The sequence below is a fragment of the Phyllostomus discolor genome, chromosome 3, assembly GCF_004126475.2.
Source record: "Phyllostomus discolor isolate MPI-MPIP mPhyDis1 chromosome 3, mPhyDis1.pri.v3, whole genome shotgun sequence".
Taxonomy (NCBI): Eukaryota; Metazoa; Chordata; class Mammalia; order Chiroptera; family Phyllostomidae; genus Phyllostomus; species Phyllostomus discolor.
This window is the reverse complement of record NC_040905.2, coordinates 56,288,678-56,304,584: the sequence shown is the minus strand read 5'-3', so window position 1 is coordinate 56,304,584 and position 15,907 is coordinate 56,288,678. Positions and strand designations below refer to the sequence as shown.

The window sequence follows — 15,907 nt, the reverse complement described above, 5'->3', positions numbered from 1 at the left end:
TCAGTGATACCTTTACAGCTAAATTTACTCCAGAGTGACAGGAACAGGTGCACCTTGGCCTGCCAGACACTTGTGCACAGGGATCACGCATCTTACGGCTTGACGATCAAGGGGGGAAAGCCTGGGTCTTCATAGAAAAGGAGAGGAGGCAAACGCAGCCCAAACTGGGGGATTTCTCTTCAAAGCCAGCTGGTCTGGCTTTATTCTACAGGAATTTTTTTACCTGTCAGAGTTTGGACAACAAAGCCCTCAGCAGGTGCTGACGGGTACAACTTCCTGGAGAAGCAGAAAGGCACTGGTGAGTTTCAATTGCCAAAATATATTTTTTAGTTTCTAAAAGTTGATTTTGTTGTCCTAGAAGAGGCATTGTGGAGGTACCTACATTCAGATAGCTGATGAGACCACTGAAATCAGAGCCAACTAACTCAGCAATAGGTTTGCCTAGTATAGAAAGTGGAGCAGTTACTTTTTGACAGTTTTTTTAACTTTTTAAAAAAAGTTCCTTTAAAGGAAATACTTTATATTTTTAATGTTGGTCTCTTTCATTACTATCTTCAATATGTGAAAGATGAATTAATCATACATATGATGTTAGACAATTTAAGTAAATACATAAATATTATTTCATTTCTTTTTTTCCTAACTCTGCCATCATCTATTGTGAATAAAATGTTATTTTTAAAGTAAATCTCCAAGTAAAAATGTGAAATGGCACATGTTCCTTTTAAGCATTTCATGCATTGGTATTTTTTTATGTGTGCATGTGACAGGAATATGAGTAGGGAGAATATTAAATTAATTTTATTTTTAATACACTATTTAAAAACATGTATTGCACAGAATATTTTATAATTAAAAGTGGCAACACTTCTCATTACTTTAGAAAAAGTTTCTTTAGAGAAAATTCTTTGAAATAAATAACCAAGACAGTTCTAAAACATGTTTTTACGTCACTGATTTCCAAAATTAGTAAATTTATATAGTTGGTATTTTTATTTTGTGAATTCAAAAGTTTAGGCAAAAATATTTTTTATTTTCAGAATAGGATTTTAATTAATGCAAAACATGGAAAAATGAGAACACATGTTAGGACATATTTTTTAGAAGTTATTTTATTTCAATAACTCATTCTTTTAACCATGCTTCAAACATTTCTCTACAAATTGTTGTATTATAGCAAATTGAAAACATTTATTTAAGCAAGTAAGGAGCTCAAAGCTAGGAACTATACATAGTAAACATATGAAACCATTTTAATAACCAAACTCCATATTCATAAGCAATATGAGCTAATGAATGTAAAAGACACACAGCATACATTGATCAAGAATGCTATAAATTATTATGCATAAAATCAATTTTCTGAGCTGTTGGGGGTAGAACTGGTGCTTAAGAAGAGAAAGGCCCACCAATATAAATTACTAACACTATGAGACAATTATTTTATTCTGATGATCCCATAGATAATTTTCAATCCACATATTTAACGTAGTTGTATACTAGGAAAATTATAAGATCTGATTTTTTTAAATGATCACTATATCTAAAACAAATTACAAATCAATAATGACACAGATATAGCACAAGTTTATAAGTATCATACTCTTTTAGAATAACAATTGCTAATTAAAATTATGAAATATTTGTGGTTTAAAAATTATCAGAAATGATCCAACTAATCAAAAAAATCTAATATTTTAAAAACATAAACTTGTCTACATTTAATGGACCCATATATTAAAAATTAAAACCCAAACCTAATGTTCATTATAAATTATTATAGGTAGAATATGGTTCAGAAAATTAAAGCATATTTTATTTTTAAACAGGAATATGTTGTGGTTTCAAAGTACTACTTTGTGTACAATTTTTCTTCATTATACTGACTCTGACACTTGACTAACCATAGCTGCTAAACTTTTTAGAGAACTTCATTAGTCCTTTAAAGAGTGAATGTGTATTCCACCCACTTGATGATTTATTTTTATTTATCTGGTCAGCTAAATACTATATCCCTAAAGAATCAGAGCACTTGCTTTTAGAGATAACTAAATACAACTCAACTGAACATGCACTCTTAAGCAACTTCAGGATTACATTTTTATGTTTTTATGTACATTACTATTTGTTACAATGATTATACTATTTGTAATTCACATCAAATAGAAGCAATAAAAAACTTCTTCCAAATGATTTCTATGACATTTGTGTATTATTAAAGTGTGACTGAACCTACTAGTAACAATGTTAGGTTTAGGCAAAAATTTTCTAAATAACTACAATTTACTATTTTAACCACATCTTGAATTGTGGGCTTGACTTAAAATTCCAGGGCTTTTTCTTTTAATTATTGAAAGAAGTTTTAATTCATAGTTTGCCATGCAACTACATGTTTGTCTTTTTCTGATAAAACTTCAACTTTCATGTCACAAAAATACCAATGCCAACTCCCTCAAAATATAGAAATTATTTATTTTAATAAGTCCTGGGGAGAAATTGTGGCTTAAAGTTGCAATAACTCATATGTGCCCCAAAAGGCTAATTTGAAAACATATGCATTTTAAGCATTATTTGCAATACAGTTTCATATCTTAAGGCCAGCTTATTTATAATAGAGAAAAATAATTATTCCTCTGATTTATAAAAACATTTGAAAAACATTTTGCTTACTTTGTATATTCATAAAAACAATCTTGATTCTTTGGTGACTAACTTCAATAAATTATATTCTGAGTATCGATCTATTTAATTTCAAGACAATGAAGTTTCCAGCTAAAATGATTTACTTGTAAGTATTTAAAGAAACAAAAATATTTTGGCAGCTTTATATGTATCTCCTCATTGACCAGACACCTGACTGACAACTGTCAACTGTCCTCGAGCCAAATGTAACCCAGTAAAGATTAAAATTACATATTACTCATCCCTGTTCATAGTACCTGGTGCCAGTAAGTTTTCAAATAGGAATAACTAGACTGTAGACACAAAGAAGTGAAAGAGGACTCATTTCAACCACTTACCATTCCTCCTTTGTCATTAACTTACTTCCCCTTCCTTTTCTTACTTATCCCACTTCTCTTGGTGTCCATATCTCATCTTTAAAAGATGTAATTTCCTTACAAGCAATTCAGATGTATGTAACAAGTTTATGTGCATAAAAAATCCTGGGCAGCCAAGTGGTGATACCCACACATTTCTTTCAGTCAAATCTTCTTTGCTGCTCATGAAACCTTTGACTTGTGGGAAGGCATCTTTGAAGTTTGAACTGCTCCTTTTAAAGAAAATGAAACAGAAGCACAAAGTCACCAGTGTGAGGATGTAGATGCAGACTTGGGTCTGTCTCCCAATGTCATATGCAGTGATTTTTCTTTCTATTAGTCTTTAAAGATATGGACCACAAAACTATTAGTAAAAAAAGAGAACATGGAAAATTAAAGTGAGTTACATTTTTTTGGAGAACTGTTTTCAGTCATCAAACTTAATACTTTCTTACAGAAATGTACAATTTTATCAGAGCATTTTAAAACGTATGTTAAAAAGCATAAACATGTTAAAATATTTATACTATATTATTTTTCTATTCTCTTTACCATTTAGATTGATTTTCAAGCTGAAAATATTGATGGTGTATGTAAAACAGCAGAAATTTTTAAAAACTCAGTGCCCATGCATATGTCTAGAAGACAAATGCAGGAATCAAAAGTTGTGATTGAAATTTTTTAAATATTAGGGGATAATTAAAAATACCAAATATACCAAAGCATAAGCATATGTATAGGACTCAAGTATAGAATACATTAAACAATTCACATAACTGGCTCAACAACTAACTAGATTGTGTATGTGACTACCAAGCCTCTCTGGACCACAAAGGCCTCATCAGTGTTTCCTAACAGTTCAGAAATTCTATGACAGAGTAATCCTGTATTAATATAAGTATCTTATATTTATTCAAATAACTGATAATTATATTAATAAATATTGTATAATTCTATAAGTGAATTTGTTGATAATGATATGCAACATACTGATTCAGTCAAGGTCATGAAAATATATTCAAACTAAATACTTAAGTCTTTTCTGGACCTCTTTGTTCTGAATTTAAAAGAATTTATCTTAACCCTGGGCTTTGCAGTAGTACTTGCTTTAAAACCCAGACATATAAATTAATTTTTAAAAGAGGAGGGCAGCTTAAAACATTAAAATAGGATATGGAAGAAAATTGTAGACATGGTTTCTCTGCAAAAGATTGGTCTAAAATAATCTCTAACAGTTGTATAATACAATTTAGCCACTAAATTATATATTTAAATTTACAAATGTATTTGCTTATTCCACTACATTTAGTACAAATCAGCATTAGTTTTTCATCAGCAAACTATTTAACAATATGCAATAACAGTATGCAAATCAATTGCAAGCAAAATAATGGGTAAATACTATCCATTTCTAACAATTGTGAAAGACAGCGGTGTCATAACAAAATATGCAAAATCATAAGATTTTCAAAAAAATTCCACTATCTCCCAGCATCTCAAAGGGATGTTAGTGAAAGTGAATAAGCTGTCCCTTGTTGGCCTTTGAAAGAACATAAATGTTTTCTCTTCATAGTCGAAGAGTGATGTCCAAAGAGCCCCAAAGCAGAAATAGCCCACTCCGAGTCGTGGTCTGTTTCACTGCTACAAAGCAGTGAATTGGAGTAATTTTGTGATTGAAAACAAGTCATGTAACTGCTGAGAGGCTATTGAATGGATGAGAATCTGCTGGGCTATGTATAAATTTTGGAAAGGAAGTTTTAGTTATCCAACAAGAGGTGTAAGAACACTAGAACATATAGGTGGCTTTCTCTACAATGATATGCCTGGCCCCTTCTCTCTTGCTATAAGTAGCCCACCATGTTGGCATTCCAAATAATTAACACTAACAACAGTATTTAGCCTGTGAAATCAGTGGGCAAAACAAAATCACTCTGTAATACACTACCAACCAGCTGGCCATATTTTTCCCACTTGGGTACCCTAGTAACAAAACATGGAAGGTCTCACCTTCGAAAATATGTTAACACACATAGCTCTGTAGGGCTAAGTTAATGCAAAGGATTTAATGGTCATTTAGTGTTTTTAGTTTTACAATATAGGAGAAAAATTTTTAACAACAACAAAAAATTTACCACACTCACTGCTGTAGTAAGCCAGTGCAGAATGTGCTTGTGTAAAGGAAAAATAACGTTGTGATAAGGAATAGGAGCATCAGAGAACCCCTAATCTGAAATGTTAAAAATATCTGGATCCAAGAGAGGTTAATGGCAACAGCTGAGTATGGAGGGAAGTTAAAAGGCTGGGGATTGTAAATAACGCTGTAATGAATATAGAGGTACTTGTATTCTTTTGAATTAGTGTTTCGGGCTTAGTGTATAAAACTACTATGGAACATTTACACAATGGAATACTACTCAGCCATTTAAAAAGGGGAAAATAAACCAGTCAGACAAAGACAAATGCCATATGACTTCACTTGTATATGGAATGTAATGAACAAACTGAACTAACAAGCAAAATAGAGACAGACTCATGGATAGAGAGCAAGATGACAGCTAAGGGAGAGGCTAGGGGGTGGCGGGTTTAAGCAAAAAGGAAAAAAGGACTCATGGACATGGATAACAGTGTGGTGATTGCAGGGGCAGGGATAAATGGTAATGGAAAAAATATGATAAAAAATAATTTCTAAAAAGGCTTGGAATATGGCTCACCATGTTGCCTAGAATGGCCATGTTGTGAAGACCCTTTATAATTGATTGGCAGACTGAGGTAATTACTGAGGCCATAACAAACATTTGCATTGACTGAATGTCTCTTTAGTGGAAAGTTACATTTCTCAGAAGATCATGAGCAGTGCTAGTCCTGGTTGGAAAGAATCTAGGCTCACAAGCAGCTGGCAGTCGCTGAAGCATGAACAGGTCTGTGGGTCATCAACTATAGAGGTACATGGATCTGAAGCCCACTTTACAGGTTTTCCTGAGATACCAGTATCCAAGGAACATAGTCCACCCAAGAACAGAGCTATCCCTCAGATAAGTAAAGATGAAGAATTGTTCAGCAATTTAAGAGAATCATGTCTTCATATTGGTTAATCAGTTTTCTAATTATGGGGGCAGCATATATGTGGCATGTCTCTTTGCTCATTTACAATATGAACTAATTCAGACAATGGTAAGAGTTATATCATTTTGAACTCTCATTCTTCATATGTTTAAAAGTGTTCACAAAATCAAGTTTACTAAATGTGAAGGCCTTTGCAAGTCTTATGCTTACTCTTACCCTAAGACAATGGCTTGCAAGCAAAATGTATCTAGAAACACCCTGGAAACTAGTTACACTGCAGGTTCCTGAGACTATGGGTCAGTGGTCCTGAGGTGGGGCCCAGGAATCTGGATAAACTTTAGGAATTCTGATAAACTTTCCTCTGCACTAGGCTGTGCTACCCTTCCAAGAGTCTTTTTACCTTTAAGAGGGTCAATTCTCCCCTACAATAACAAGAAAACTAGCACTTAAATAGTTCATTTGTTGAAATTATTTTTATGTGGATGGATAAATAATAAGGTTCACCCAATACTAGTTATAAGCCAAAAATTACTCCCAAGTACTACTTGAGTTTCAGGCACTGAATAATACAGCTTGCAATATGAAAAGTGGTTTAAAATGACTCTTTAGGAATGTCATTGAAAAAACAGTATAGACAGTAGTTATGAAAGTCAGTATACATACACATGCAAGTTTTAGAATACTCGATCACTGACCTAGACAGTTCAAGAGGTTACAGACTAGCAATAATGTAAGGGAAACCACAGGCTTTATTCTCCTGTGTGGGAGTTATTTTGTGGCCATTGGCTGCACTAAATAGAATCTTATAGCTACATAAATTTGAGGTAAGAATGTGTAGATGGATAAACATAAATCCTTTTCAAATAATAGATAAACAACACACACGTCTTATTTGCTGTGTGTTCATCATCATTGTAATCAAAGAGTAATTATAATGATTAATAACAAAAATAATCACAGAAACTCAAAAACTCTATTGCCTATAGCATATATCAATTGTTTAGAAATAAGCTCCTTTGTTAGCAAGTGTTTTATTTTGAAGTGATTCTGATAAACAGAAAAATATTATTAACAATATTGTATGGTCTGAAACAGAAAATGTAATTTCCAAAGCAGTGAAAAAGATTCTGATTAATTGTTGATAAGCAGTTGTTTGTGTGTAAGTGTGTGTAACTTAGTATACTGGATGTATAACTGAATATAAGAAATTTACAACTAACGATAGAGCAGAAAAGATGAGGGAAGGAAGGGAATAAAAGAAGAAAAATCAAGAAAATGGAAAATATGGGAGTAAATCTATTAATTAGGTATTTAACTATTACTAAAGAGGGTGAGAGGGAACAAGAAATTTATAGAATATTTCTTACCCCTCCTTAAGTAATATTCAAAATCTGTTACTTAGAACCATGTTTCTCCATTTCCGATTCTCTTCACAGAGATAATTCTAATATAAAGTGCATTCCATTTGATGTGGATAATCTGTAGTTACAGGTTTAATGCTATACAAACTTGGGACATGTTTATGTGCCCATCTTTGCACACAGGGAGATGTTTTATCAGCAATTTAACAGAGGAGATAAAGGGAAGAAAGCATTTTGCCCTCCAACCTTGAACTTCTACCCAGCTTTTCCAAACTCTTTCCTTCATCCGGGAAGCAACACATATTGTCCTCATAGGGTGTTTATATCCCCTTCAAGATGTTACTGGAGAAGTAATCACAATTATACCTGTGGTGGCTTTGGGGGTGGGGAGAACAGAGCGGTATGCACACAGGATGAGACCAAGTGACAACACATAGTAGCTGTGGCACAAGGAACATGCAGCAACACATGTGCCTCTTATGCAAAGAGGAAATAAAAAGAAACTACAACACAGGTACTAAAGTGTATGACATTTTACAAAATATAAGGAGACATATTTTCAAGGAGCATCATGATATTTTGCTGATAGAGAGCTCATCTTCCAATCCCAGACTCTTCAAAAACAGTAAAATTTCTTTTTCAAGTAAGAGGCAGGCTTCCCATGGACTTGAACCCAGGGCTTACCTATGTGCTGGCCAATGGAGTGACTGCAGTTAGTAAGGGACCAGAGACATGCCAAAAGACTCCTTCCCAAGGCATCTCCTGACCAACACAGCAGGGAATTTGTGGAATTTGTATAGCCATGGACACTCCTTTGGATTTGAACTTTTTCAGAAAACTTTTGAAGAGAAGTTCATTTAAAGAAGTAATGTTACAATGCGTCACGAAGCAAGCTGTTGGAGTGACTGGCCCTCTGATAGGACATAGTCCGGGAGAATTCTGAACTACAAAGAAGCTGATGGGGAATGAAAGGACCTTGTAGGTCACATCCATGAAAGGTGGTGAGGAGGTAGAGACATTCAATGAAGACTTGTTATTGACTTTAAAGATTGCTGCTGGGTGAGTGCACTGTGCCAGAGAAAAAAGAGGACAAGCTGAAGGTGAGAACAGGGAAGCTGGTGACATATAAACAAGCTTCAGTAACCTTACAATTTTGCCTGTACCACACAGATAATATCAATTTAGAAGGAATTAAAAACTCAGATTTAATAGGAAGCCACTAATTCTATATTATGCTAAGTTTCCTTAAATTTAAGTGTGAGATTATATAATCAATAAGCAATTTAGAAGATGTCTGATATAACTAAAAAATAAAATCTTTTAGCTTTATTCTGGGCAAATGATTATAAAATTTTCTTCATAAGTCTGACAAGAATCAAATATGAATACAAAAAGGTTTCTTTAAAAATAATATTATATGGGCAAGGATATTACACTGACAAGGATAATGTAAATTGGCAATCCTAAGATGTAAGACTTCTTGGCATAATATATATAAAATACATTTTGTGTTTATGTCAAATATAAAATGCTCTTTTACAAAACAAAAATTACTTTGAATCATGTAAACTGATGGAAAGGAAACCATCTAAACTGTTGTTAGGTAACTGAGACACTGAGATATTTTTCAGAAATACGGGATAGTCCTTAAACATGCAATAGTACAACAATAGCTAACATTTATTGAGTGTTTTCTAGATGCCCGGCACTAAGTGGCTATGCAAGTACAACTTCTTGTCCTCCTCTCACTAAAATGACTATCCTGGGTAGCAACTGCCACTTAACTCATTCTACAGTGAGGACATTTAGGAAATTAAGGTCAAATTGTTATTGTGTCTGAGTTTGGATTCTAAACCAGGGTCTCTGATTTACCCTGCTGTGCCTGTTGTACATTCTTTGAAAAGGTATTTCCCACAATATTCATGCATGATGTACAACTTTTAATTAGTGAAACGGATGTTTTAGAAAACTATCAGACCTTTTAAAAGTGTTACTCGACAAACTGTCTCCTTAGAGGCTACACATTCTTATCAGAGATGCCCTTGAAATGCCTTTTTTGTATCTGCAATTAGTCAATGTATAAACCAGATATCCAATAATCTGCTGTTTTATATGGATGTTGTAGCTGTTATCAAGCACTTGCTCACTACATTTGATCTGGATTTAGTTTCACCAACAAATTCATCTTTAATGATGAAGATTTGCCAACCATAAGACTGGTCTTAAGACTGCATGGCAAATTCAAAAGAGATGTGGCTTACACAAATATCAAGCAAATAACTTCCTAAAGTTCCTACCTTGAAGAAGATAACATGTTCAAACAGGTATTTCTGAAATATCGATTGTATCACATCCAGCTTACATCATCCCTGTAAGTGAGCCCAGACTGTGAGTACCAGGAAGCAGTGCAGCATCACAGCTGAGGGCATCTGCTGGACACACACCTGCTGCCGTTTCCTTCGTCTCACACTTGTGAGCAATGTAATCCAGGGCAGGTAGTATCACCTGTCTGAGGTTTAGCTTTTAAAACCAGAAAACTGAGGAGAATAATAGTGCCTGTCTGAAAGGTTGTTGTTTCAATAAGAAGAAATAAAGTTTATAAGGCAGTTAATAAATGCAATTAAATTAATTAAAGCAGTTAATACAACACTGACAAGTGAGTGGCCATTAAATGTTAAGTACTTTGAACCTATTTCTTTCAACCCACAGTTTAATATGATAGTATTAGGTTTTCACATATACTACAAGTATCACTGCATTACAGATATGAATATTATTAATATAGAAATATGTAACTGCAAATTTAGTTTTAAAAATCATCTACAGGGTATTAGACTTCTTTGCTTTGGATTTTTGACTCAGTGAACTGTATACACTGGCTAAAAAAAATAGTTTAATCACTGACTTAAATCTAAGAGTCTTATTACATGCTACTTTTAATTTTCTCCATATTCCAAAATAATTTAGAGCCTTCATTTCAAATAATAAAAATTAATTCTCTCTATTCATAGTAAATTAGAATGTGGGTATAATTATGTGTTGGGATCATATAAATCTATGCATGATGTTGCCTTCTTGAAAAATTAAAATGTTATATTCTACTGTTTTAACATTTTACATTACAAATAAAATATTTAAAAATTATTAAGTTCTCAGCTAAGTTAAATACCATCATTTGAAAAATAACCTACAGATAGAGAGAAAACAAGGTACATTTTGCAGTGTGGTGGCTTTATTATCTTCTCCCTAGACTCTTTTTGTCTTAATTTGGTATTCTTAATGGGGAGAGTTAGCATGATTACCAGATATAGGAATCATACATATTCCAAGTGAGACTTTACTAAAACCAAAAATGAAAAATGTCTATGACTTCTGTTTTTCAAAAAGCAGCAAACAGTCCCTAGGCCTAGCTGTGATGTTGATTATGTGTCCAATAGAAAACTACTTCTAGGTTCCTCTTGCACAGAATGCTCTGTTAAGCAATCATTCCATGGACTGCCCCTTCCCAACAGCCACTGCCCAGCACTGTTGCCATAGATGGCCATCAGACATTTGGAATGACATCAGGAGATAATCTGAGCAGGCTCTGCCCTAAAGAATTCAAGTTAGCAGGAGACTGAAGATATCAATGTCTTCTTGGCTCACAACAGCATTCCAAAGGTCAACCAGGGTGAAAAGAGGATGAGCCTGGAGTTTCCAAGGCCTTTGCAATGACCAGCAGCTAACGAGTACAAGGGGGCATCCCTCAAGAATAAATAAGAAAGAGAGAGAGAGAGAGAGAGGGAGAGAGAACTAGCCTGAAAGTATTCAGGAGGTACCATGCCTGTGAAAGGGAAATGAGACAGTCTCTACCCATTAAATCAGGGAATTTTAGGATTGAAGAGATCCCTATCTCTTAAAGGTGACACTCAGGAACAGTTCTCATCCTGAATCAATTCCCAACCCTCTAACAATTCACTTCTTCAACTTTTCTGTTGTGACAGCTCCAGTATGGGTGAATATGGGACTTAATGATATAGAAGTAGAATTTCTTTGCAGGAGGATAAGAATGGCTAAGTTTTACTGCAGTTAACCAATTTCCCAGCCCTGTGCCTACACTGAGTAACTGGTTTAATCCTCATAACAAAGGTTTGAGGGCAGTACTTTATGTTCCAAATTTTATGTAGTTGAGGAAACTGAGGCAAAGGAAGGATCAGTAACTTATGCACAATCATAGAGTTTTGGGCCACATACTGCTTCCTGCGCAAACCAACCTTTTCAGTAGTCAGCCATGGAGAGATTGAGGCCTTAGTGTAGCATATCTGAAAGCACTTGAAGAATTAAAAGATTTTCTCTTAGGTTGTTAGATTTCAGGGGGAATGGGAAGAAGCCTTTCTACTTTGAACCACATGCAATTATAAATTAATAAGAGAAATAAAGACACTAATTCAAATATGCTTCAGCTTAGGGGAAATCAAGCTTTAAAATCCATTTTACTGCTGCTATTTTAAAATTATTTATTGTTCATGAGTTCTCCTATTCCAATACTTAAAGGTCCTTCACCAAAGGTTAACATAAAACCTCATTGCCTTAAACGACCAGAATTAATAACAAAAATTTCACCCCCGAATAACAAGAAATATAGGGGATAATCATTGCAAAAATCAATCACTCAAACAAGCAAAACATTGAAGTTAGAAAGTTAATGTTTTGTCTCTAAATCTTTATGATGCATTTTATTGCCTTATATGTCTCAGATAGTATAATATATAATTAAGCTTTGTTCATGTTATTAACACTTCTGGTCAAATTTCATCCTAGTAATATCAGTCATTGATATAATCAATGTATCTAATAATATCTTCATAGAATTTGAAGATTATGCTTTGCTAATAATTCTCACCTTATGCATCACCTTTGTTCCCTGATCTTAACAGTGCCTTCTGGCACTTACTTTAAAAGAGTAATTCCATTTCCTCAGAATTTTTTAAGTGTAAGTAAGCATGATGTTATCCCAACTGGTCTCGTTAAAAAGGCAATCTATGACACCACCCATAATAGACACTTTTAGCTTGACAGACAATGGTTTTCCAAATGGAATTTCTTCTTAGAAGAATGAATGGTAAGAAGTATTATCTCTTGTAAATGAGTATTTCTATCTAAAATCTTAGGCCAGGTCAACTGTAGAGTTCATTTGCCTAGAGAACCACAGGCAAGGTGCCCTAGTCTAGCACAAAACATACCAGACACTGTCAGGTGACTTTTTCATATTTCCAAATTTACAGCCTTATTTAGGGGCATAGCTCTTAATTGCTCTGGGCCACACTCACCTTCCTTGTAAAAAATCAGGTGCTTGTGCAGTGTTCCCTAGTATCTCTTTCAGCAAGAAAATACTGAAATTCTGACTTTAAAACTTTTCACACTGGTGCCAAGAAACGCAAATACCGATGTGTCTGGCTGGTGTCATAAAGCAGGTTATTCATTTAAAACTCTATAGCAGCACACTCCAATGGAACTTTACACAAAGATAGAAAAACTGTCAACATTGCAGTCAAATAAGGTAGCCACTAGCCGCCCATGGCTACTGAGTGCTTGAAATGTGACTCGTGTAACTGAGAAACTGAATTTTAAATTTTGCTTAATTTTAATTAATTTAAACTTTAAAAGCTACATATGACTACTGTGTACAATTGGTAGCAGCTTATAGCTTTAAGAACACGGCAATTGTAAACATTTGACACCTTTGATTTATTCAGCAGAGTACTCTAGAATGCGTTTAGAGCTCTGATCTTTCCACTACAATTGGTACCCTTAGTACTGTTCCACACACAGATCAAAGAACAGCACAGGCTGTGATGGCATTTTTGCAAAAGATCCGCCGCACTGTTCTCACGTGCTAAAAAATAAAGGAGGATGGAAGGCGAAGGGAAGTTGAGGGGGTGGGGTTCTCCCTAGCAGCTCTTTTCTCGTTGAGTTTGTGGCCTTTCCCTAGCCAAAATGCGCACAAACCCACCGAGGCAGCTTAACTGCTAGAGCCAGCTGTTGGCAGTTAGTTTTTTAAAAAATAATCCTGAAGACCCTAAGAGCTTGGGCTATAGAATCCAGGTCCGGGACCCCGCCCTTTCCTATTGGCTTGTCTGGTGAAAAAGAAGGCTGGCTGGTGTGGGACAGGGTGGCAGCTGGACCTGCGGGTGCCAGTCTCCCTGTCCCAGGCTCGCAAAATGCTAGGAGCACTTCGAGAAGCTTGTGCCGCTGTTAGCGGCCCGCGTGCCAGCGCTTTGTACACGGTGTGTGGGTGTTCATTACGTGCGTGGCTCCGCGCTCGTCTCCAGCTCTTCAAAGTCGTCTTTCACTAAAGAAAATATCCCCAAGATCACCAAACCAGACCAGTAGACAACTCCCCTGACACCGACACCGCCCTTTTCCAAAGCCAAAACATCACTGTTGCGCCCTCCTCCATTCCCCAGAACCCACCACGCGGCCTCTTCACCCAACCGCCCGCGGCTTCACCACAAGCTGTGAAATCGCCCCTGTAGACACAACCTGCTACCCCCGCCGCCAAGAGGCAACCCCCCTCTGTGTGCCCAGGCCCAGCAGGCTCCCAGAAGGGCTCCAAACCCGCCTGCTCCTCGCCCGCAGCGCACGCACGTGGCCCACTCACCCCCTACTAGCTGCCTCCGAACTCTGGAAGCACTCCCTGAAGGGAAGGAGCCTCCGCCCATGAACTCCTTCTTCCAAGAGAAAAGTAGGAGGGAGGGGGGTGGAAAGCAGAGCCGGGCAGAACGGAATATAAAGGTACTGAGCGCGGCATTCAGGGGAGGACCCATAATAATTGGGTGGCGTTGTGGCAGTTGTGCCTCCGCTGAACGCCCAGAAAGCGCGGACTCACTTTCCACAAAAATCACATGGAGGGATTGTTGCTGCCTGCAATCAATAACTTTGGGGAGTGAGCTGCTGAAACCAGAGGCGTCCCCCTTCTGGGTATTTAAGGGGCCATTGGTACTGAATCCCACCCCTCTGCTTTCCAGACAAAGAAGTGGGCACCGAAACGCAAGAGGACTTGTTTTGTTGTTTTTTTTTTAACCCCCACCCGATCCCGGTAAAGACCTTTTAAAAATTAAAGGGCACACACAGAGAGAGGTATCTAGAAGAAATAGAAGAGGAAGTGTGAAAATCCATTTTTGAATTGAAGGTTCCTGTGATATTTCAAGAAATGGGATGGAATCAATGTTGTGATGAACATTTAACAATTTTGTAGGTAAAGGTAAAGTCCATTAAAGTTAGCTTTGTATATGGACACTTTTTAATCAGCCACACATTCACAAGCAAATTACTGACCAAACCTTATTTGGGCACACTGATCCGGGAAAAGGAAGAAATGTATCATAATTTGTGGTGGCATTTCCAAAAACCTTAACATATCTCTCAGATATTGTTTCATGAAGATTGCATTTCTGTAATGTGAAAAGGCCCTGGGACATGTGTATAAAGATCCCAACTTAATAGACTGTGAAACCAAGCAGATTCAGAGAAAAGGGAATTCACCAGGACACCTGTTACCGGCTCCCAATCACCAAGTTGAGACTTGTGGGCCTGAGCCTAAAAGAATAAACTCAGCTAACAGTCCTGGCCAAAGTTCTTCACTGGTCCTTCACTCCGAAGCAACTTAAAAATAAAAATAAATCTTAGGGTGTCAAACCAAATACAGAGATTTCATAAATCTTAATGACTTAAGTTGAAAAGTCTTCTTGCTAATAACAAATGAAAGGATGGATATTGACATCATGGTCTGATATGTCTGAAGGTCGGGAGGACTGGACCCATTCGGAAGGCAAGGAAGAAGTTCATTATCTGTTCACAAAGTCATAGACAGCTAGTTCCAAACAGATGAGGACACAGGGGTGTTTCTCTGTGCTTGTGCACTTAAACAGTGCTTGGAAGGATAAGGTACTTTTGGTAATAGAATTCATAAAGGGCACTGAATCTACCTCACTAATCCCAAAGTGTTGGAAACTGGCCTTTAGGCAACGTATAAACACTAAGCCCATTCAGCAACTTCATTTGCAACTTTAGTATCCCAATTTGACAAATTTTGTTAGCTTGGGATTTCATGGATTTGACTATCTTCCTTGTTGTTCTTTATTAGATACAAAATTAAAGGTACAAAAAAATGTAGCATCTCTAGCTATAAAAGATATGATTACACCTTGGCTTGGAATAGCAAATCCTTTGTATGTTGCAGATTCTCAAACATAAGCAGTCCATATGGTATATACTGTGCATGCGATAAAGCTATACCTGAAGAATTTTTGAAATTTAGATAGTTGGCACTATTTATCTTAAAGGTTATACATATTACCACAATTTAATGATAATTTTACTTCCTATATATTCAATACACATTCATTTGGTTTAATACTAGAATTAACATTAATGTTCCTCAGATTAGAAGTTTCAGAAATAAAT

At 35.9% G+C, this 15,907-nt stretch overlaps 1 protein-coding gene across 2 annotated transcripts in view; it reads left to right on the top strand.

Annotated features, from left to right (window-relative positions):
* Positions 1-120: 120 nt before the first annotated feature.
* The window catches only part of MEF2C (myocyte enhancer factor 2C), a 163,206-nt gene continuing 147,419 nt past the window's right edge, over positions 121-15,907 (top strand). For both annotated transcript variants that reach the window (XM_036020509.1, XM_036020508.1), the window contains exon 1: positions 121-298. The gene's annotated coding sequence lies outside the window, so the exon portion shown is untranslated. The remainder of the gene's footprint in view (positions 299-15,907) is intronic.